At 57.7% G+C, this 22,280-nt stretch overlaps 1 long non-coding RNA gene across 1 annotated transcript; it reads left to right on the top strand.

The window, feature by feature from the left end:
- Window positions 1-15,594: 15,594 nt before the first annotated feature.
- Window positions 15,595-17,843, top strand: LOC308565243. Its single transcript, XR_014000017.1, has 5 exons — window positions 15,595-16,541; window positions 16,624-16,748; window positions 16,830-16,949; window positions 17,032-17,159; window positions 17,239-17,843. It is a non-coding gene; the product is annotated as an uncharacterized lncRNA (long non-coding RNA).
- The last annotated feature ends 4,437 nt before the right edge of the window (window positions 17,844-22,280 follow it).

Here is a 22,280-nt window from a genome sequence, read left to right on the forward strand (position 1 = left end):
GCACCAACAAACTGGACAACATGGGTGAAATGGACAAATTCCTAGAAACATACAATCTTCCAAAACTCAATCAGGAAGAATCAGAACACCTGAATAGGCCAATAACAATGACTGCAATTGAAGCAGTAATCAAAAAACTCCCAGCAAACAAAAGTCCAGGACTAGATGGATTTACAGGAGAGTTTTACCAAACATTCAAAGAAGAATTAACACTTATTGTCCCCAAACTATTCCTGAAAATTCAAGAGCAGGGAAGACTCCCAAGCTCTTTTTATGAGGCCAGCATCATTATAATCCCAAAACCAGATACACTACAAAGAAAGAGAATTTCAGGCTAATATCCCTGATGAACATAGATGCTAAAATCCTCAACAAAATATTAGCAAATTGGATCCAGCAATACATTACAAAGATCATATACCAAGACCAAGTGGGATTTATTCCAGGGATGCAAGGCTGGTACAATATCCACAAATCAATAAACGTGATACATCACATGAACAAAATGAAGGACGAAAATCACATGATCATATCAATAGATGCAGAAAAAGTATTCGACAAAATCCAACACCCATTTTTGATAAAAACTGTCAGCAGAGTGGGAATAGAGGGATCATACCTCAACATAATAAAGGCCATATATGATAGACCTACAGCCAACATCATACTCAATGGGCAAAAACTAAAACCATTTCCCTTAAAAACAGGAACAAGACAGGGATGTCCACTTTCACCACTCTTATTCAATATAGTACTGAAGTCCTAGTCACTGCAGTCAGCAAAGAAGAAATGAGTGGTATCCAAATTGGAAAGGAGGAAGTAAAACTGTCATTATTCACAGATGGCATGATATTGTACATACAAAGCCCTAAAGACTCCACCAAAAAACTACTAGATTTAATAAATGTATTTGGCAATGTAGCACAATACAAAATTAACATCCAAAAGTCAATGGCATTTTTACACGCCAATAATGAACTCTCAGAAAGAGAAACTAAATATATATATATATATATATATATATATATATATATATACCATATACCATTGCAACTAAAAAAATAAGTTACTTAGGAATAAACTTAACCAAGGATGTAAAAGACCTGTACTTGGAAAACTATGTGACACTGAAAAAAGAAATAGAGGAAGATATAAACAAGTGAAAGAATATACCATGTTCATGGACTGGAAGAATCAATATCATTAAAATGTCCATACTACCCAAAGCAATCCAATTAAAATACCAACAGCATATTTCACAGAGCTAGAAAAGTATTCCAAAAATTTATATGGAACCAAAAAGACCCCAAATAGCCACAACAATCTTGAGAAAGAAGAACAAAGTTGGAGGGATCACAATACCCAATATCAAGTTATACTACAAAGTCACTGTAATCAAAACAGCTTAATACTGGTGCAAGAACAGGCATATAGATCAATGGAACAGAACAGAGACCCCAGAAATCTACCCACACTATTATGCTCAATTAATATCTGACAGAGGAGGCAAGAGCATACAATGGAGTAAAGACTGTCTCTTCAATAAATGGTATTGGGAAAATTGGTCAGATTCATGCCAAAAAATGAAACTAGACCACCAACTCATACCATACCATACAAAAATAAACTCAAAGTGGATAAAAGACTTAAATTTAAGTCATAAAAAGCAAAATCACAGACATCTTACATAGCAGAATTTTCACCAATGCAAGGCCTAGGGCAAGAGAAACAAGGAAAAAATAAACAAATGGGATGACATCAAACTAAAAAGCTTCTGCACAGCAAAAGAAACCATCAACAAAATGAAAAGGGAACCCAGAGTATTGGGAGAATATATTTGCCAAGGATACATCTGATAAGGGGTTAATTTCTAAAATATACAAAGAACTCATACAACTCAATAAGAGGAAGACAAACAATCCAATTAAAAAATGGGCAAAGGACCTGAATAGACACTTCTCCAAAGAGGACATATAGATGCCAAGAGACATATGAAAAAATGCTCAAGGTCGTTAATCATCAGAGAGATGCAGATTAAAACCACAATGAGGTATCACTTCACATCTGTCAGCATGGTTACTATCAACAAATCAAGAAATGACACATGCTGGCAAGGGTGTGGAGAAAGGGGATCCTAGTACACTGCTGGTGGGAATGCAGACGGGGGCAGCCACTATGGAAGACAGTGTGGCGGTTCCTCAAAAAATTAAAAATGGAGCTGCCTTTTGACCCAGTGATTCCACTCCTAGGAATATATCCTAAGAAACCTGAAACACTCATTAGAAAGAACTTATGCACCCTTATGTTCATTGCAGCGCAGTTTACAATAGCTAAGATCTGGAACCAGCCCGAGTGCCCCTCAGTAGATGAGTGGATAAAAAAGCTGGGGACATTCACACCATGGAATTCTATGTAGCTGTAAGAAGAAGGATCCTTTACCCTTTGGGACAGTATGGAGGGACCTGGAGAGTATTATGCTGAGTGAAATAATCCAGGCAGAGAAAGACAAGGATCACATGATCTCAATTATATGTGGAATCTAATGAACAAAATAAACTGATGAACAAGATAGGACCATAGACATGGAAGCATGGAATATATAGACAGATCTCAGAGGAAGGGCACAAAGGAGGGCGGGAAGAGATTAACCAAAGAGCTTATAAGCACATACAAATAGCTTGTGGACACACACAATAGACAGGTGAAGGCCTAGGTGGAGTGGGAGATGGATGGATTGGGGCAAAGGAGAGAAAATGGGGGACATCTGTATTACTCTCAACAATGAAATAAAATAAAAATGCACAATTTAAAAAAAGTTCAGGCCATATACTCTTCCTTTCTGTAACCATCAGCCTATTAACTCATCCATCCATCAACTCATCCATCCATCCATCCATCCATCCATCCATCCATCCATCCATCCATCCACTCATCCATCCATCCATCCATCCATCCATCCATCCATCCATCCATCCACTCATCCATCCATCTACTCATCCATGCATCCATCCATCCATCCATCCATCCATCCATCCATCCATCCATCAATCCACCCATCAATCCATCCATTCACTCATCCATCCATCCATCCATCCATCCATCAATCCATCCAGCAAACATCTCTGCTATGACCCTGACCCCAGCTGCTCAAGGACCCTTCCTGTCCAGGTAGAGAGTAAGGCAGCTACCGCCAGAGGGTCAGGGCCACCTCATACTGGCACTCACGGCTCTCCCTCCTCCTGTGCCTCTGTCACACACACCCCTGGCCTCCTGATGCCTGTTCCCACTGTGTCAGCCCTGTCTCATCCAGTGGTCCCTTAGGGGCCTGGTGGAGAAGGGGAGGAGTCTGCCACCCCTCCTGGGGGAAGCTGCTCTGTGGAGAGTTGGAGCGTTTTCCATGCTTCCTCAGTCTGGCCCATGCTCTGAGATTCAGAGGGTGGTGGTCTCTGTGGTGGGGAATGGGCTCAAGGAAAGAAAGACCACCTGGGCCAGCCATGTGGGGCCAGTGTGCAAGGGCGTGTGGTGCACTGAGTGTGTTGGGCAATGGAGAGCCTGCCTGATCCTTGAAGCCCAGACTGAGCATCTCAGGATTGTCTTGCTGGCAACAGTGAGCCTGAGGAGCGATCGCCAGGGAGCCACTGGAGGGAAACTGAGGGCAGGCAGGCCCCAGGATGCAGGAGGAGTCAGTTCCCCCATGGGGTCTCTCAGAAGCGCGAGTGCCCAGAACAAGAGAAACAACCTGTAGAAAAAGCGAGAAATAGGGGCTGGGAGAGGCAAGGGCCCAGGGGTCCCTGGCTTACAAGCAGGAAGTGGTGACTGTGAGATATCCTACAAACCAATGAAGACCCACACTTTGTCCCTAAGGATGCTAACCTGCTGTGTTTCTACCTTGCTGCCATGGAGGGGGTTAGAACCTCGACATATGAATGTTTGTTATAGGCAGTAAGACAGACATGAACAGAGCAAGGACAATGGGCCAGGTACAGAGGGTCACCAGGGTGGAAAGCCTGGCAAGGGGCAAAACCTAGAAAACAAGGACCTCACCCCCAGGGTAACATTTTGTCCCCCAGCATATCGCTGTCATGTGGTTTGGACCCCTGACCTTTCCCTTCCTAAAGATAACATCTAGCTAGGCCTCAGTTGTATTTCACCTCCAGCCCAGAAAAGCAGCAAAACCAGACAAGTGACACTATGGCTGCCTCAGGACCAGCTGCCTTGACTAATGACCCCCTGCCCTGGAGCTGACCAATCAGTGGAGACCATGACCCTGAAAGAGCACATCTGGAAAGCTGATGAATATTCTATTAAGGCTCTCCCCTGGGACCTCCCCTAAGTCTTCTATCTGCAAGAGAGAGATACACTCCGGGTGAAGGACCCAGTGCACGCTCTCTCCCAGGGGAGCAGGTCTGCACCATTCCCTTCCTCCTCTTCTTCCCCCACAGGCATGTATCTTCTAAACTTCAAGGGACCCAGGAGAATTGCAACCAGGGGAGCAATGGACAGCGGCAGCTCCTCCTGGGCTACCCCCTGAACCTGTCTCCAGGGCCCCCTTTTCTCTGACTTCTCAGTGAGTCGGAGCAGTCCAACCAAGGCTCTACTGTTGCTTTTCTATGCCCTTCCTTGTCTCAATGTCCTAAGTGCATTTTTACTGAAGCTAATAAATTCTTGCTTGCTTTGCTGCACTTTGTCTCTTGATTGAAATCTTTCCTTCAAGAAGACAAGAACTGGCTCAGTGGAAACCACATAGAGACTGGTAGGAAGTGTGGAGGCATGAGAGGGCTGGCTGGGCTTCCACAGGCAACAGCTGAAGTTCTGGAGGGATATCTCAGCTGGGGGGGGGGGCTTCCCACTGAGAACTCTGGGCTCTAAACCCCAAGCTGGGTTCTCCAGCCCAGAGCACCAGAACTGAGAAAGATGCCCACATAACAACTGGCTATGAAAAGTAACAGGGTTTCTGTCTGCCAGGGAGAAATGGTTGGAAATGCAGGTACCCTCTTAAAGGGCCAATGCACAAAGTTTCGTGTGCAGCCACTCACCTTGGGCTTTGGTGGAGGTTGGACAGAGTGGACTAGAGCTGTGTGAGGAGAATCCACAGCTGGCGCTGGGGAAAGAGCTTGGAGGGCGGCCATCTGGATACCTGTGCTGAGTCATTCCCCCAGACTGCAGAGGACATCTTTCTCAGGCCCACCTTTACCATCCAGGCAGTTTTTGCTTGGGGGGAAAGCAATTGCCCCACCTGTTGGAAAACTCCTGTGGAGTCTACACCTTACTGTGGTCTACAGACTGAGGTTCATTAAGAGAATGAGAATAACAATCAGCCCAGCTGGCATGGCTCAGTGGTTGATCATCAACCTAGGATCCAGGAGACCATGGTTTGATTCCCAGTCAAGGCACATACCTGGGTTGCAGGCTCGATCCACAACAGGGGGTGTGCAGGAGGCAGCCAATCAATGACTCTCTCATCATTGATGTTTCTATCTCTCTCTCCCTCTCCCTTCCTCTCTCTGAAATCAATAGAGATATATTTTAAAAAGAAAAAAAGGAAAAAAACCATCCTATAGGCAAAGATGGATGTCTGGGAGCTTTGAGTCTTTGCCTGATCTCCATCTGGAGCCAGGGCTTGGAAAAGCAGACCTCGGTGCACATTTTGGTCCCTTCCAAACATGCCCAGGCCCAGCAGAGGGAACCACAAGTTGTGGATTGCTGATAATTCCAAACAGGATCCCCAAGGCCAGTCACAAACAGTGTGTAACATTGGCATGCACCAGAGACCCTCCGAAAAGACTGGGAGTCTTAGCAGATCTACATAGAAACAAACCCAAACAGGCAGCCAAAATGGGGAGACAAAAAAACAAGCCCCAAATGAAAGAACAAGACAATTCTCCAAAAGAGCTACATGAAGTGTAGCTGAACTCTCTCAGCTATGGAGTTCAGAATACTGATTGTAAGGATGCTCAGAAGCATGAGAAAAGAAATGGAAACTATGAAGGAAATGGAGAATGACATAGCAGAAATAAAGAATACATTGGAAGAAATGAACAGCAGATTAGGGGAAACTGAGGGTCAGATCAGCAAATTAGAAAACAGGATAGAAAAAAATCACTCAATCAGAGATCCAAAAAGAAAAAAACAATTAAAAAACAAGAGGACAGTCTAAGGGTGCTGTAGGACAGCATGAAACATAATAATATTCACACCACAGGAGTGTCAGAGGAGGTCGAAAGTAAGCAAGGGATGAGAACCTGTTTGAAGAAATAATGACAGAAAACTTCCCTAACCTGGGGAGGGAAAAAGTCACACAAGTTCAGGGGCACAGAGAGTCCCAAGCAAGAAGAACCCAAAGAGGCCCATGCCCATAATTAAAATGCCAAATGTTCAAGACAAAGAGAGAATATTAAAGGCAGCAAGAGGAAAGCAATCTGTTACCTACAAAGGAGCTCCCATAAGGCTGTCAGATAACTTCTCATCAGAAACTCTACAGGTCTGGAGGGAATGGTATGAAGTATTCAAGGTAATGCAAAGCAAGGATCTGAAACCAAGACTACTCTATCCAGCAAGGCTATCATTCAAAATAGGTGAAGAAATAAAGAGCTTTCCAGACAAAAAAAAAAAAAAAAAAAGGCTAAAGGAGTTTATCACCACCAAACCAGCACTGCAGGAAATGTTAAAGGAACTGCTGTAATTAGAAGTAAGATGCTTGGTGGGGCTCCCCTGTGAAGCCATCCGGACTGGGGCTTTTGTTTGCTGGGAGTTTTTTTTTTTATTACTGCTTCAATTTCATCAGTTGTTGTTGCCTGTTCAGGTTTTCTGATTCTTCCTGATTCAGTTTTACATGATCTCACTCATATGTGGAATCTAATGAACAAAATAAAGTGATGAACAAAATAGATCCAAAGACATAGAAGCAGGGAACAGCCTGAGGGATCTCAGATGAAAGGGGGTGGGGGAGCGGCTGGGGCGAGATTAATCACAGAACTTGTATACATCTATGCACAACCCATGGACACAGACGACAGCATGGTGAAGGCCTGAGGGGTGGGGCGCGGATGTGGGGTGGAGGGGATCTGTAATACTTTCAACAATAAAGGTAAATTTTTTTACAAGGAGAAGATAAGAACTAAAGTCTCGTCATCTCACCGGTAACCCTACTGGGGGACACAACTCAGTCCATGACGTTCAAGTAATGTCCTCACATGGCCACTTCCACCCAGACTCATCCAGGGAGGGGAATTCTGGGGGATGCATCTCAGCTTTGCTCACAGACACAGTACAAAGCCAGACCCCGGGCCAGCCACCGCCACGGCCATGACCACGGCCACAGCGGATCCCTGTGCTCCTTGCTGTACCTGCCCGCAGGCTCTTCACTGCACCCTCCCCTAGGCTCCTCGCTGCACCCAGCTCCAGGGCCCGCTCCATCATGGGTGCTGCCGCCAGGTCCCAGACGCCTGTGTCCAGAGCCCGGTCCATAGCGGCACGTGTCAGTCCAGATGGGGTGTCGCCACTGCACAGAAAATGCCAAACCGGCCTCAAACAGGCCAAGCTGACTGTTCTCTGCTATAAAGTCTCAAGGGTGACCATCACAGGCCCAGCTCCTCAGGGGCACTACTCTACCCCCACACCCTCATCTTGGGCTCCGTCAGGGGCTGAACTGTGTGCCCCCAAATTCATATATTAGAGTCCTAACCCCTGTGCCTCAGCATGTGACCCTATTTGGAAGCAGGGTGGTGGCAGATCATGGAGGAGGTCACACGGGAGTCGAGTGGGCCCCGAATCCAATCTGACTGGTGTCCTTGCAGGAAGAGGAGGGACACAGAGAACATGGCATGTGAAGACACAGAGACACAGAAAGAATGTCCCAGAGGCTGGAGTGATGGGTCAGAAGCCCAGGGACACTAAAGACAGTGGGCCACCACCAGAATCTGGGACAGAGGCCGGGGACAGCTTCTCCCTCAGAGTTTGCAGAAGGAACCAACCTGCCGACACCCTGATTTTGGACTTCTGGCCTCCAGGACTGTGAGAGGACAAACTCCTGCTGCTGTCACCCACCCAACCTGTGGGGCTTAGATGTGGCTGCCCCGGGAGCTAGCATAGGCTACCAGGCTGCCCCCGCTCCTCCCGTCTGAGCACATCCCCCCAGCAGGGAGAGGGCACGGGCATGCCCTCTGATCACGTCACCGGCAGTCACGCACAGCACCTGTGCTAATGTCCCTTGGCCAGAAGTCAGTCACATGGCCACACCTAGCTGCAAGGGAGTATGGTGAGTGTAACAATCTAACAATGTAGCATGCAGACGCCTCTAATGAAACATGTTATTGTACGTATGGTGGGTGAACAGAGGGGACGACCGCTCTGTCTGCGGGATCCACCCACACACAGAGCTGCCCCCTTGCCAGCTGCTCAGCACCGACGCCTACAAACTCAACCCCAGGGGTTGGCCCTGTTCCAGGAGGCAGCAGCTCCTCCTACGGGGAAAGCAGAGGAGCGATGGGACAGCCCCACGCACTGGGTTTTTGAGTTTCTGATGGGCAAGTGGGAGTTTTGGGCTGGCCAGCTTCGGGGTGAGGCAGCCCCTCCAGGCACACAAGATGGCCAGCGGTCAGCTCCAGTGGAAGGATAGGACAGGGTGCTGGATAGGATGGCGGCTCCTCGGGGAGCCCTGGGGGCAGGGCCCAGAGAAGTGGGTGCATACGGCAGGTGAGCACACCCCTCGCTGTTGCATGCCAGCTCCTTCCTGCTGCTGTGTGCCGGGCACACGAGCGCCCCGGAAGCAGCAGGCATGGCCACACAATGACTGGCACGAACGCCAGCGAGGTGCAGGGACCTGAGTGGGATGACTTCCGGGGTACAGGGCGCTTTCCAGACCAGAAGTGGAGGGTGCCAGAGGCAAGGACAGATGCTGGAAGCCACAGCCAACCACCAGAACGGAGTGAAGAAAACATACAACTTGAGTTCAGGTGGGAGGTTAATGGTCCGGTGGGAGCCCAGGGAGGCAGGTAGCAGGTGCAAGGAGGCACTGAGTCCTGCTGGTGGATGTGGCCCTAGGACTGGCAGGATGGGGGGAGGGAGGAGAGATGGCCCAGCACACAGGGGGGCACAGGATGGAGCCACCAGCTGGACAGAGCTCCCGGCTTCCGGAGCCCATGGCCGGGGAGGCAACCTCACTCCATGCAGGTGGTCTGATGGGGCTGCCACCCCATGAGCTCCCATCTTGCCCCGGGGTTTGCAGGGCCCATGGAGACAGAGGCAGTGGTGAGAGTCCCATCAAGATCTGTAAGGTGGAGATGCCTCCAGCACAGGGAGCAAAGGTGTAGGGGGAGAAAGAGGTTTGCCTGGGCACAGTCTGCCCTGGCCTGCTACTGCAGTGGCCCATGAGAGTCATCAGGGAAACGGGGCACTCACCCGAGCCACCACTAAACCCGGGGTCCAGTCATACCCGTAGACCCTTGGTCACAGGTCCTCCTTCAAGGCACTCAGTGTCCTGGAGTCGAACTCACACCATCTGCCCCAGTTGGATGAAAGACAACGTGCCACCAAGTCCTGGGGCTGAGCATCCAGCCACTGTACCACCCCCCAAGGACAGCCCCTGCACCCCAAACTCCGGGTCTTTTATTTAGCCAGCATCTGCCTCCAAGACAAAGGCTCGCAGCAGCCAGGCATTAACAGCCCCATTCACAGGTGTTTGAGATGCTAAAGACCTGAGCGCGCCTCCTCTGGGGTTTGCTGCGCAAGGTCCTACTGATCGCCGGGTGCAGCCGCCAATGTGGGCGCAGCAGACGCTCCAGGGTCCCGGGGGTCGATGTGGGTAGGTTGGGGGTCCTGACAGGGCCAGTGCACAGAGGCCGGGGTGCAGTTCCTGGCACAGCGCTCTGGGGTCGGCGTGTGTGGGGGCGCACCTCCCGAATGGAGGGCCTGGGTTACGTGGTGCTGGGAGTGGAACCCCAACTGCACCCCCAAAAATCATGGCCCAGTGTCTCCAAGGCCAGAGAGATAGGTGATACCGGGGAATTGAGGAGTCCTGTGTCCTGGGGTGACGAGACATGACAGGGAGCTGAGTGCCAGGGAGCCCAAGCTCAACAGGTAACCCACCGTAGTAGACCTGCGGCAGCACCAGGGGCAGGGGTAGCTTGGCCGAGAGCAAGAGCATTTCGGGGTCCCCCACCTTGGTCTTAGATGGCTCCCACAAGCCCTCTGCACTGCCCAAATGGTGCCAGTCAGTGGTGGTTTTGCAGACCGCGGTGGCCGCGAGGTGGCAGTGCCGGCTCAGACATCAGCGCCCGAAGCTGCTGAGGGTCCGCCCGCGGAACGTCATCCCGCCCAGTGTCCCATGTTTGTGTGCGCGGTGTCCCGGGTCCACCCGCACAGTGTCCCAGGTTCGCCTGCGCAGTGTCCTAGGTCCACCTGCGCAATGTCCCAGAACTTTCAGCCGTGTTCCAGTTCTGCGCGTGCTGTGTCCAGGTCCACCCGCCCAGTATCCCAGAACTTTCCACCCAGTGTCTGGGGTTCACCCACGCAGTGTCCCGGGTCCAACCACGCAGTGTCCCAAATGTTCCTGCCCAGTGTCCCAAGGTTCACCCACACAACGTCCAGGTCTCCCCGGGCCAGATAGCATGGTGGCCCATGAGAGCCACCAGCGAAACAAAATACTCACCCGAGCCACCACGAAGCCTGGGATCCAGTCATGCCCGCAGCCCCATGGCCACAGGTCCCCCTTCGAGGCACCTAGTGTCCTGGAGTCGAACTCACACCATCTGCCCCAGTTGGATGAAAGACAACGTGCCACCAAGTCCTGGGGCTGAGCATCCAGCCACTGTACCACCCCCCAAGGACAGCCCCTGCACCCCAAACTCCGGGTCTTTTATTTAGCCAGCATCTGCCTCCAAGACAAAGGCTCGCAGCAGCCAGGCATTAACAGCCCCATTCACAGGTGTTTGAGATGCTAAAGACCTGAGCGCGCCTCCTCTGGGGTTTGCTGCGCAAGGTCCTACTGATCGCCGGGTGCAGCCGCCAATGTGGGCGCAGCAGACGCTCCAGGGTCCCGGGGGTCGATGTGGGTAGGTTGGGGGTCCTGACAGGGCCAGTGCGCAGAGGCCGGGGTGCAGTTCCTGGCACAGTGCTCTGGGGTCGGCGTGTGTGGAGCCGCACCTCCCGAATGGAGGGCCTGGGTTACGTGGTGCTGGGAGTGGAACCCCAACTGCACCCAAAAATCATGGCCCAGTGTCTCCAAGGCCAGGGAGATAGGTGATACCGGGGAATCGAGGGGTCCTGTGTCCCAGCTACGGCCAAGGAGGAGCACAGGGCAGGGAGGCTGAGTGCCAGGGAGCCCAAGCTCAACAGGTAACCCACCATAGTAGACCTGCGGCAACACCAGGGGCAGGGGTAGCTTGGCCGAGAGCAAGAGCATTTCGGGGTCCCCCACCTTGGTCTTAGATGGCTCCCACAAGCCCTCTGCACTGCCCAAATGGTGCCAGTCAGTGGTGGTTTTGCAGACCGCGGTGGCCGCGAGGTGGCAGTGCCGGCTCAGACATCAGCGCCCGAAGCTGCTGAGGGTCCGCCCACAGAACGTCACCCCACCCGCCAGTGTCCCATGTTTGTGTGCGCGGTGTCCCAGGTCCAACTGCGCGGTGTCCCGGGTCGAACCGCGCAGTGTACCAGGTTCGCCCGCGCGGTGTCCCGGGTCCACCCGCGCAGTGTCCCGGATCCCCCCGGCAATGTCATAGAACTTCCCACCCAGTATTCCAAATATTCCTGCCCGGTGTCCCGGGTTTGCGGGCACAGTGTCCCGGGTCCAACCGCGCCATGTACCAGGTTCCCCCACGCACTGTCCCGGATCCACTCGCGCAGTGTCCCAGGTTCGCCCACGCAGTGTCCCGGGTCCAACCGCGCAGAGTCCCAGAACTTCCTGCCCAGTGTCCCAGGTCCGCCTGCGCAGTGTCCCGGATCCCCCCGGCAATGTCATAGAACTTCCCACCCAGTATTCCAAATATTCCTGCCCGGTGTCCCGGGTTTGCGGGCACAGTGTCCCGGGTCCAACCGCGCCATGTACCAGGTTCCCCCGCGCACTGTCCCGGATCCACTCGTGCAGTGTCCCAGATTCGCCCACGCAGTGTCCCGGGTCCAACCGCGCAGTGTCCCAGAACTTCATGCCCAGTGTCCTGGGTTGGCCCACACAAGATATCGTGGTGGCCCACAGGGGTCATCAGGGAGACGGGTGGTTGTCTGAGCCTCCCTAGGCTGCACACTGAAGTTGAGGAGACGAGAGTGCAATGAGGGATCCCCAAGCCTGGATGACATGGGGCTCGGCCTCAAAGGGAGACCCCACAGGACATCCAGCGGCACACGGTCAGGGGACTGCCCAGCCCAGGGCAGGAGAATTTTGGGGTCCTCTTTCTTGTTTTGGGGGCAGACCCCAGTGCTTATCTCAGCCCTGAACGGTGCCAAATCAGTTGTGGGTGTGGAGACAGCCGTGGCCGCAAGGTGGCAGCCCCGACTCATGCCATTGCCTGAGGTGGCTAAGATTGGGGTTCACCTGCCCCAAGACCCAGGTCCCCCCAGGCCTGGTACCGCAGTGGTCCCTGAGAGTCATCAGGGAAACGGCTACCCAAAGCCCAGGATCCAGTCATGCCCGCAGCCCCATGGCCACAGGTCCCCCTTTGAGGCACCTAGTGTCCTGGAGTCGAACTCACACCATCTGCCCCAGTTGGATGAAAGACAACGTGCCACCAAGTCCTGGGGCTGAGCATCCAGCCACTGTACCACCCCCCAAGGACAGCCCCTGCACCCCAAACTCCGGGTCTTTTATTTAGCCAGCATCTGCCTCCAAGACAAAGGCTCGCAGCAGCCAGGCATTAACAGCCCCATTCACAGGTGTTTGAGATGCTAAAGACCTGAGCGCGCCTCCTCTGGGGTTTGCTGCGCAAGGTCCTACTGATCGCCGGGTGCAGCCGCCAATGTGGGCGCAGCAGACGCTCCAGGGTCCCGGGGGTCGATGTAGGTAGGTTGGGGGTCCTGACAGGGCCAGTGCACAGAGGCCGGGGTGCAGTTCCTGGCACAGTGCTCTGGGGTCGGCGTGTGTGGGGGCGCACCTCCCGAATGGAGGGCCTGGGTTACGTGCTGCTGGGAGTAGAATCCCAACTGCACCCGAAAATCATGGCCCAGTGTCTCCAAGGCCAGGGAGATAGGTGATACTGGGGAATCGAGGGGTCCTGTGTCCCAGCTACGGCCAAGGAGGAGCACAGGGCAGGGAGGCTGAGTGCCAGGGAGCCCAAGCTCAACAGGTAACCCACCGCAGTAGACCTGCGGTAGAACCGGGGGCAGGGGGTGGCTTGGCCGAGAGCAAGGGCATTTCGGGGTCCCCCACCTTGGTCTTAGATGGCTCCCACAAGCCCTCTGCACTGCCCAAATGGTGCCAGTCAGTGGTGGTTTTGCAGACCGCGGTGGCCGCGAGGTGGCAGTGCCGGCTCAGACATCGGCGTCCGAGGGTTCACCCGCAGAACACCCCGGGTCTTCCCCCCAAGTTTCCCAGGTTTGTGCGTGCAGTGTCCTGGGTCTTCCGGCGCAGTGTCTCAGGTTCGCCCGCTCAGTGTCCCTTGTTTGCCCACACAAGTGTCCCAGATTCGCTTGTGCTCAATGTCCTTTGCCTGCTCGGTGTCCCAGCTTCTCCCGCGCTGTGTCCCCGGTCTGCGTGCCCAGTGTATCGCGCAACGTCCCGGGTCCACCCGGGCTTGGTACCGCGGTGCCGGGTGAGAGTCAGCAGGACACCAGGTGCTCGTCTGAGCTACCCCAGGCCACCCCATCTGAATCAGGGCAGGCGCACGGCAAAGTTGGGAGGGGAGGGAACACTTAGGGCAATGAGAGACCCCCACGCCTGGGTGACGGGAAGCTCGGTCTCAGAGGGAGACTTCCCACGAGCCTCCCTCGGCACAGGGTCCTGGGGGCTTCCCCACCGAGCACAAAAGGATTTGGGGGTTCTCCCCATTGCTATGGGCGCCCACCCTCTGAGCTGATCTCCGCTCTGAGCGGTGCCGATCTGCTGCGGGTGTGGAGACAGCAGTGACCGCGAGGTGGCAGCCCCGACTGAAGCACCGATGTTGGGGTCTGCTTATGGCCAGTTGTGGGGACCTGCTTGTCCTCATTTAGAGGTCCACCCGTGGCTAAGTCTGGGGTTTTCTACAGTAAATCGTGCGTTCACCCATGATCAAGGCTGGGTGTCAGGTTTGGTGGGGGGCACCCCACACTTCATGGTGGAGTCCAGAGAGCAGAGGGTCTGCCCAAGCCCCCTCGAAGGTACCCTCGGTCCTGCTGAGTCCCCGGTTTCTTGCCCAGGCATGACCCTCTCCATGGCGCCAATACTCGGTGGGCAAATCATATAGGATTTCAAGGCTCCCTCTCCTACGGCCAAGGTCATTCCAGGGATGGGATAGCCGAGGGTGGCTGGGCGGGACCCGGAGCGCTCAGGTCTTTGTTTCGTTCTGAGCCGCGGGGCCGCGCAGGCAGCCGGTTCGCGGCGGTGGGGACAGGGCTGTGGGGCTGCAGGGGCAGAGGCCAGAGCGCGCCTGGGAGCCGTGGAGCAGGGCGGGCTCGCGGCGTCCCCAGACGGGAGCCTGAGTGGGGGGCCCAGAGTGCCCAACCGCAACAGAAACCTGCCCTGTGGAGGCGCTGCTGTCGCCCAAAAAGCCACCATCAAGTAGATAGCACTTGGGCTGGTAATTGGCCATCCACCCTGGCCCGCCGGGACCCCTGGGTGCTTCCCTGGGCCCCACCAGCGCCCTGACCCCCACCCCGACGCCCCACACGACTGCTCCCCGTGGATCCCAGGGCCGGCGGGTGAACGGAGGTCTTAGCCACGGAGGCGACAGAAGCGGCTCGCAGCGCCCCTCGAACCCCCGGGTTCAGCCGGGAGCCCCGTCGGCGAGCCGCGTGCCCACCCAGTGCCCGGCGGGTGGGAGCGGCGCGCGTGGTCGGCCCTGAGGGAACCCCCATGTCTCAACGAGAGGGAGGGGGCTGTTTGGGGACAATGCCAACCCTGTTTACGGGCCAAAGGAGGGGTGCGGGGAAAGCTGTCTTTGGAGAATTTCGATGGGGTGAGGTACGTGCGCTGGACCGTCCCAGTCGGAGGTGGGCCTGGCGGTGGTCCCAAGCACGGTCTCCCCTTTGATTGGCTGGCAGAGCAGGGGCAGGAATTCTGGGCGGGGCCATCCCTGTTAGAAAAAGCCCGGGCTAGGGCCCCGGAGCAGGGCGCGGGTGGGGGTGGGGGTAGGATGGGGAAGCCCTGGGGAAACTGGGGAAGCGGGGGAGCCGAGGGGTAACCAGGGAAGCTGGGGTGCCGGGGGAAACCAGGGGAAGATGGGGAACTGGGGTTCGGGGAAGCTTGCGTGGGCCAAGGATCACCTTGGAAACCTGGAGTCTGGCAGGAAAGGCCATGGGTTTGAGGGGCTGGCGGGGGCCTGGGAACACGGTGGGCGTGTGATGGGCCCCCGCTAGGGGTGCAGAGGGAAGAAGGGGGAGCCAGGCATTCATCCCGGTCAATTCTGGTTTCAGGACGTGGCGGCTGGCGGACGCAGGGGAGTTGGAGAGGGGTTCGACCCGGGTCTGGGCCATGGTGTAGCTGGCAGCCATGGGCAGATGACAGCGGTCTGCCGGCCAGGTGAGTCCCCTTCCCCTCCCGGCCTTGCTTCCCTGGCCTTCTGCAAAAAGGAGGTTCCAGGGAACAAGGACCAGCGAGGAGAAGAGGCTGACCTCCCGGCAGATCGACAGGACGAAGGCAGAGCGGTCAGCACAGGTGACACCGTCTCAGGGGGAGCTGAGACAGAGCAGGCTGGGGGGCCGTGGGCTCGCCCCAGGTGGAAAGAGCGTTTCAGAGAGCCGAGCGGAGACAGACAGGGCTGCCAGTGAGGGAGAGGACAGGGGGCCCGCAGGGGACCATCGCCTGCGAGGACATTCCACACCCGGGTCAAACAGGACAGGATAAGATGGGGGCTCCGATCAGCAGGGTCCCCAGCCGCCACCACATCCCACTGTAATCCACTTAGGAGAAGGCACAGGAGCGGCTCCGGCTGGGCCTCCCAGGCCCGCGCCGGAGCCTCGAGGGCAGGAGAGCGAGGTGAAGGCGCAGTGCAGGGGGATGCCACCTGGAGGGAGTGGCAGCCACAGGTCTGGGCTCTAGACATTTCTGCAGCAAGGAGGCTGCGGGGCCCAGCCCGTGGACGCGCCGCTCCCACGAGGCACTGCGTCCCGGGGGCGGCGCGGGGAAGGTCCACAGTGTCCGCGCAGCACTGTGAGCCTCCGCCGCGCCGCCCCCGGGACCGGCGTGATAGACAGTTCAGCATCCAGGGGAGTCAAGGACACGGGCGAGACCAGGCTAGGCGAGGCGGGCAGGGCGGCGTGAGTGAGAGTGGGGGGAGGGAGGTCGGGGCGCAGGAAGGGGTGAGGGAGCCTGGCAGCCGGCGAGGCGGGGCACTGGCCTCCGGAGCCCGTGGCCAAGGCGGGCCCTCGGGCCGTGACGGAGCAGGGATCGGTGCCTCGGCGTTCGGATTGGAGACCAGGTGAGTGTCCAGCCCGCCCGCCAGCCTGAACCCCACCCACGAGACTCTGCCCACTAACAAGCGCCCTCTCCGCTCTCCCCAGCCAGGTCTCTCGTGGGGGTGACATGCCTGCCAGCTGACGAAGGCCGGGCGCCGGGAGGTGCTCAGAGCGACATGACATGGTCCGGTGTGACGGCGAGAGAGGAGTGAAGCCGCCCGGCCTTCCCGGTCAGTGCAGGTACAGGGCGTGGCCCCCCCAGACCAGCAGGCTGGCATCGCCTCACCCCTGACCTGTCTTTCCTCCCACAGAACATTCTCGGCTGGAGCCGCGGGACGCAGAGTGCCCAGCAGATCTCTGTCCCTTTGGTTTCCGGAAGGAGTTCGACACAACCGCTGCTCTCGGACCTCAAGAACCCTCAAGACGACAAGGTGAGCAGCCGGCCCCCCCAAACACGCCCACGGGCAGGGGGCCACGGGCCAGGGCGGCCACTTACTCTGTCCCCGCCCGCAGAAATGGTGCTACCCAGCTCATGCCTGGGCCTTGGACCCCGGACTTCTTCAAGTCCTTCTAGCTCTGACTCAACAATATGCTGCAATTGGAACCACTACACCACCCGACTCAGGAATCGGCTCCAGAAGGTGAGGCGGGCGCCTTCCGGAAGCTTCCCGCCCGCCCCGCCCACCCGCCCCCACCCACATGTGCCGTCTCCCTCTGCAGGTTAAGCCGAAGGACCGAGATGTGCCAGGCCCGCCAGCACCACCGAGGCGAGCAGCGCCCGCCGCAGCACCTGCCCCCACGGCGACACCATCTTCGCAGCCACCCCGGCGAGGGCTGGAGACCACCGCCAGCCGCGCCCCCCGTCGACACCACACCCCCTCCTCTCCTTCTTCCTTTTCAGGCTTTTCTCTGTCGTTTCCACTTCTTTCCTCCTTTCTCTGTCCCTTGCTCAGCAGGCTCGGCACCCGGGACCCTGTCCCCTCTTCCCCCCGATTGAATTTGCACTATAAGTCGTTTGCACTGGTTTGGGGTCCCGGGCGGCCTGAGTCTCCGAGCGCGTGTGTGAGCCAAGTATGCGTGAGCCCACTGCCGAGTGTGCCGGCCCCTCTGGCCGGTGGTGCCGCCCCCCCGCCCCCACCCTCCGTCATTCTGGGGGTGACTGGGGGCGGCAGAGTGTGTGGGGCCCTGCCCCCCCCTCGCCTAGTCTGGAAGCTCCAAACACCAGGAGCCACCTCAAGCATTGCATTGAGTGTCCGTCTTGCCTGTGTCCCTCCTCTCCAGGGCTTCCCCAGAAGCCCTGGACATCAATAAATACCGTTACAGCACTTGGTCTCAGCTGCTTTCCTGGGGTGCGCCTTGGAAATGGGCCTGGGGGACATGGGGACGGGGTGGGGGACATGAGAAGGGCATATGAACATACGAAGGGGGGGGGACATGGGTAATGAAAAAGGGTCATGAGCCAGGCGGGCAGTAGAAGGTCCTATGACATGGGGAGGGGCCTGTGTGAGGCTGGGGGACCAGGGGGTCCCTGCAGGGAGGGGCGGGGGCTGGAGGTGGTGAAGAGAAAGGGTCCTCAGCCATAAGAGGACCCTGCCACACACAGTGGCTCCTGGACAACACCCCGGGCCTCCTTGAGCCCACCCCCATCCCCAAGGCCTAGGCTAGGGCCTCATCCTAGGGGGGTGGGCTCAATGGGGGGGGCATGTGGCCCAGGCTGTCAGTCCTGTGAGATCCCTTCCTGCTCACGCCGCTGTGCCGGGAGCTGGGGGTGCAGGGGGGCCACACACACGGTGTGGGTGAGCTTCTCAATAGCCAGGTGACGGCCAGCCGAGCAGAAAGGGGGGCAGGGGATAGGAAGCTGGGAGGGAGGCCGGCGAAGGGGAGGGAGGCGGGCGGAGGGGAGGAAGGCGGGCGGAGGGGAGGGGTGGCGAGGAGTGAAGGAGGGAGGCGGGAGGAGGGGGAGATGGGGGACTGGATGGAGGCGGCGAGGGGTCCCGGGAGGCGGGGAAATCGAGGGTCGGGGTCTTGTCACTGAAGCCCTGGACCGGGGGAGGGGGGAGTGGGGCATACGTGCAGCCCCCGCCCTGGTTCCCCGGTTCCCTGGTTCGGGGCCTCCAGGCTGGGCGGGCTGGAGCTCTGCTGCTGAGCTGGGCCTCCCAGCCCTGGGGCCCCTGGCAGCGCAGGGGCTGGAACGCGAGGAAGCAGCTGTTGGAAATGAGCCTGGGGTCCTGGGGCCCTCCCTGTGCTCAGAGTCAGGAAATGCCTCAGCTCCAGATAAAGGCCAGATAGGAAAGCCTGGGAAACACACCCGCTCACCTCCCCAGCCCCCACAGCCCCCACAGCCCCCACAGCCCCCACAGCCCCTGCCCCTCCTGGCCCGGGATGCAGGGAGATACAGGGCACCCGGTGCTGCAAGGGGACAGTCCCGGGCCAGCCGGGCGGTGGTCGCCCAGTGTGGATTTGGGCCAAGGCATTTCTGGGAGGCCTGGTGCTGGTGCCATCGGATCCCCCATGTCCCCTGGAGGCTGTCGCTGTGGCCAGGCTCTCCCCCTGGTCAAGGTGGTACCCTCCCCAGGCTGCCTGCCCTGCCCACTCACCCAAGTGGGCTTTGAGGGGGGATGAAGGAACCCATCCATTAGATGTCAAGAGTTAGGGTTGTAAACGGCCTTTATTATAAACATCCGTGTCTGCTCAAGCTTTGCAAAGCTGGGCCTTGGAGATGAAAGCTGGACGGCCCAGGGGGGTGGGGGGGACACAGCAGCGTGGGCACCGCAAGGGTGGCCGCCCGTGGCCCATGGGTCGTGGCAGGGAGAGGGCAGCCGGTGTGCTGGAGCCCTTTCTGGGGAACACAGGGAATCAAGGCCTCCAGGAAAGGGCGGGCAGGCCTCGGGGGTCCTGGAGTCCGCAGGGCTGGCTCCTCAGGGTGCTGTGGCCGGCTCCTGGTCACTCCGGGGCTTCCACCTGGGCCCTGGGGCCCTCTGGGAGAGGTGCATCTGAGTTGGAGTGAGGGAGGGTGTGCTGAGCCCCCAGGGCCCCCATCTGTCCCCTATGAATGCACAGGCCAGGCCCACCCCGGGCCTGCAGTTTTCTGCTTTTAGGGCTGGTTCTGGGCAGTGGAGCCCGGAGGGGCCAAGGTAGAGCTGTGGGGTGGCCCTCAGGGCTGGAGGCAGGTGGGGGCGAGAAGCCCCAGGCCAAGGCCTGGCTCTGCAAACAGGTCGGAGCCCACCCGGGGCTGGGAGCACGGGGCCGCCCCACCCCACAGAGCCCTCCACGGTGCTGGGGATGGCAGGTTGGAATGTGTTTACCTTTGGCCCAGCCTGATTTCCTGCTTTTTAGAAAAGGGGCTTAGAGAGGACTGGTAGACAGGCTCCTGGCGCCCCCACCACCCAAAGGCACTTTCAAAACGCCCCTGCGCTGGGTTAAGTGTCACGAAGCAAACAGGGGCTTGAATTTCACTCCCAGAGCCCGGCCGTGGGGGCAGGGCAGGGGGCCTGCGGCAGGCGCGCACGGGGAGGTCTGGGGGAGGCTGGGGGGAGACTAGGGGGAGGCAAGGGGGAGACTAGGGGAGGCTGGAGGAGGCTGGGGGAGGCATTTGGAGTACTGGAAGGGATCAGGGACAGTCCCCAGGGCTCCCACCACGCTCTGCACCCCCACTAGGCTCCCCGCACAGAAACGCCAGGGTGTCATACCCGGACCCCCCCACAGGCTTGCTTCTGAAGAGGGGAGGCTGAGCTGGCCAGGCCACCCTGTTTCCAGAAAACAGGACTAATGTCTGTGTGTCCATGTGTGTCCCTGTGTCTGCGTGTACTCACACCTGCATGTTCACATGTGTATCCATGTGTGTCCCTATGTGCCTGTGTATCCCTGTGTCCACGTGTGGTCCTTGTGTGTTCACATGTGTGTCTATGTGTCCACATGTCTCTGTGTAGCCCTGTGTGTCCACATGTATGTCCGCGTGGGTCCCTGTGTGTCCACATATGTGTCTGTGTATATTCATGTGTGTCCCTGTGTTTCGCTGTGTGCTCACATGTGTGTCCGCATGTGTGTTCATGTGTGTGCACGTCTCTCAGCAAGGCCCCTGTGGCCTTGTGTCCAGCCCTAAACGTGTCCCTGCCCTGGGCGCTGTGTGCACAGCTGTGTGGCTGTGGTGGTGCGCAGGGGTCTCTGTACGCGTCTCTATCCATGCTGCCCTGTCTCGCCCAAGGCACGGCTATGGGCCCTGTCCTGCTGGGAGCGCTGCGGGGCCTGCTGACTTTCGTGTGGCCCAGCCCCTCGTGGGACCAGTGTCCCCTGGAGGGTGGACATCTGAACCTGGCTGTGTGTGCCTTGTGCTTTTGTGTGGGATCGTGTCCCGGCCTGGATTTAATGACCCAGGAGCCCACTCTCAGGCAGGGATTACGGGCAGCTGGGGGGCGGGGTGGAGTCGAGACACTTGCTGTACCACTAAATGGGGACAGAAAAAATCCCAACAACACAAAGAAAATGAAATCCCTCGACAGGCCTAACGGGAGGTTTGGGGTCTGACTACAGCACACCCTGGGAAGTCTCACACAAAGCCGAAGAGCCTGGCCCCACCAGGCGCCTGGGGAGACGACAGCTTCCCTCCCCAGGAGCTGGGGGTGGCAGCTGAGCCTCGAGCGGAGGGGGCAGAGGGCCCAGGCTGGGGGCCCCATGAGCCGATGGTTCAAGACCCAAACTGGGCTCAGGTCAACCTCCCCACCGTCTCTCGCCTCCCCTTGTTTGCAGGGTCCGCAAGTATGTTTTACCTGACAAGCCCCAGAGTGCCAAGTGCCCAGCAGAGATTGCGTGACCCCCAAAAGTGGGAACAAAAGGTGCTAGAAGGAGCATGGCCAGCTTCGGCCTCACCTAAGGCCACGCTGACCACACTAGGCCGTGGCCCAGGCCACCCCCCATCTCCCCTTCCTGCCTTTCTCCCTCCCTCCCTTCCCCAGACCTCTCCCCAGCCTGCACCTGGTGACAGGGTTGGCCCTCTTCCAGGGGTGAGGGGAGCCAGGGGGGCCCCTTCCTGGAAGCCCACCTGCAGGCTGGCCTGCTGGGAAGGGGCCTGCTCGGGGTGGCCCACACCCGGCCGGCGCCGTTTCCTGGACGTGGTCACTGTGCATATTCTGTTCCTTGTCAGCACCGAGCTCGCAGAAAACAGACACTGAGCCCCTTGTCCTCCGGGGGCCCGCGCTCCATCACCGAACACCTGGCCGGACACAGGCGGGGAGCTGGGTCCACGGGGAGCGGCGAGGGCCTGGGGCTGGACCAGTAAACAAGCCTGGGCGCCAAGCACAGGGGGCCCTGGCCCCTGCTCCAGCCCCAGGCTTCCACCCGCTCTGCATGCCAGCCCCACGGGGCTGAGGAGGGGGCAGGGGCATGTGGGGGTGCGGGCCGTGGGCTCCCACGCTCTGCAGACACGTGGGCCTGGGGGTCAGGCTGGGTGGGAGCCCCGAGCTGGAGCCAGCCCAGGAGGGGGTGGTGGGTGAGGGGGAGAAGCTGGACGAGGCCCTCCCTGCTCGGCGGGAAGAGGCCCCCCGGCTGGGGAGGGGGTGGGGGTGACATGCCGCAGCAGCGTGTGGAGCCTGTGGGTCTGGTATGCAGCCCGGAGGGTGGGAGGAGGGAGGAAGGACGGCGGGAAGACCATTCCCCGGGTTGGGGCCTCAGCAAGGAGCAGCAGGAGGAGGGGGGTCGGTGGTGGGATGCCTGGAACAGAGCCCCGACTCTGCAGCACAGAGCTGCCTGGGCTGGGCTGCGGGTCA

The sequence above is a fragment of the Miniopterus schreibersii genome (genome assembly GCF_964146895.1).
Source record: "Miniopterus schreibersii genome assembly, chromosome: 12".
Taxonomy (NCBI): Eukaryota; Metazoa; Chordata; class Mammalia; order Chiroptera; family Miniopteridae; genus Miniopterus; species Miniopterus schreibersii.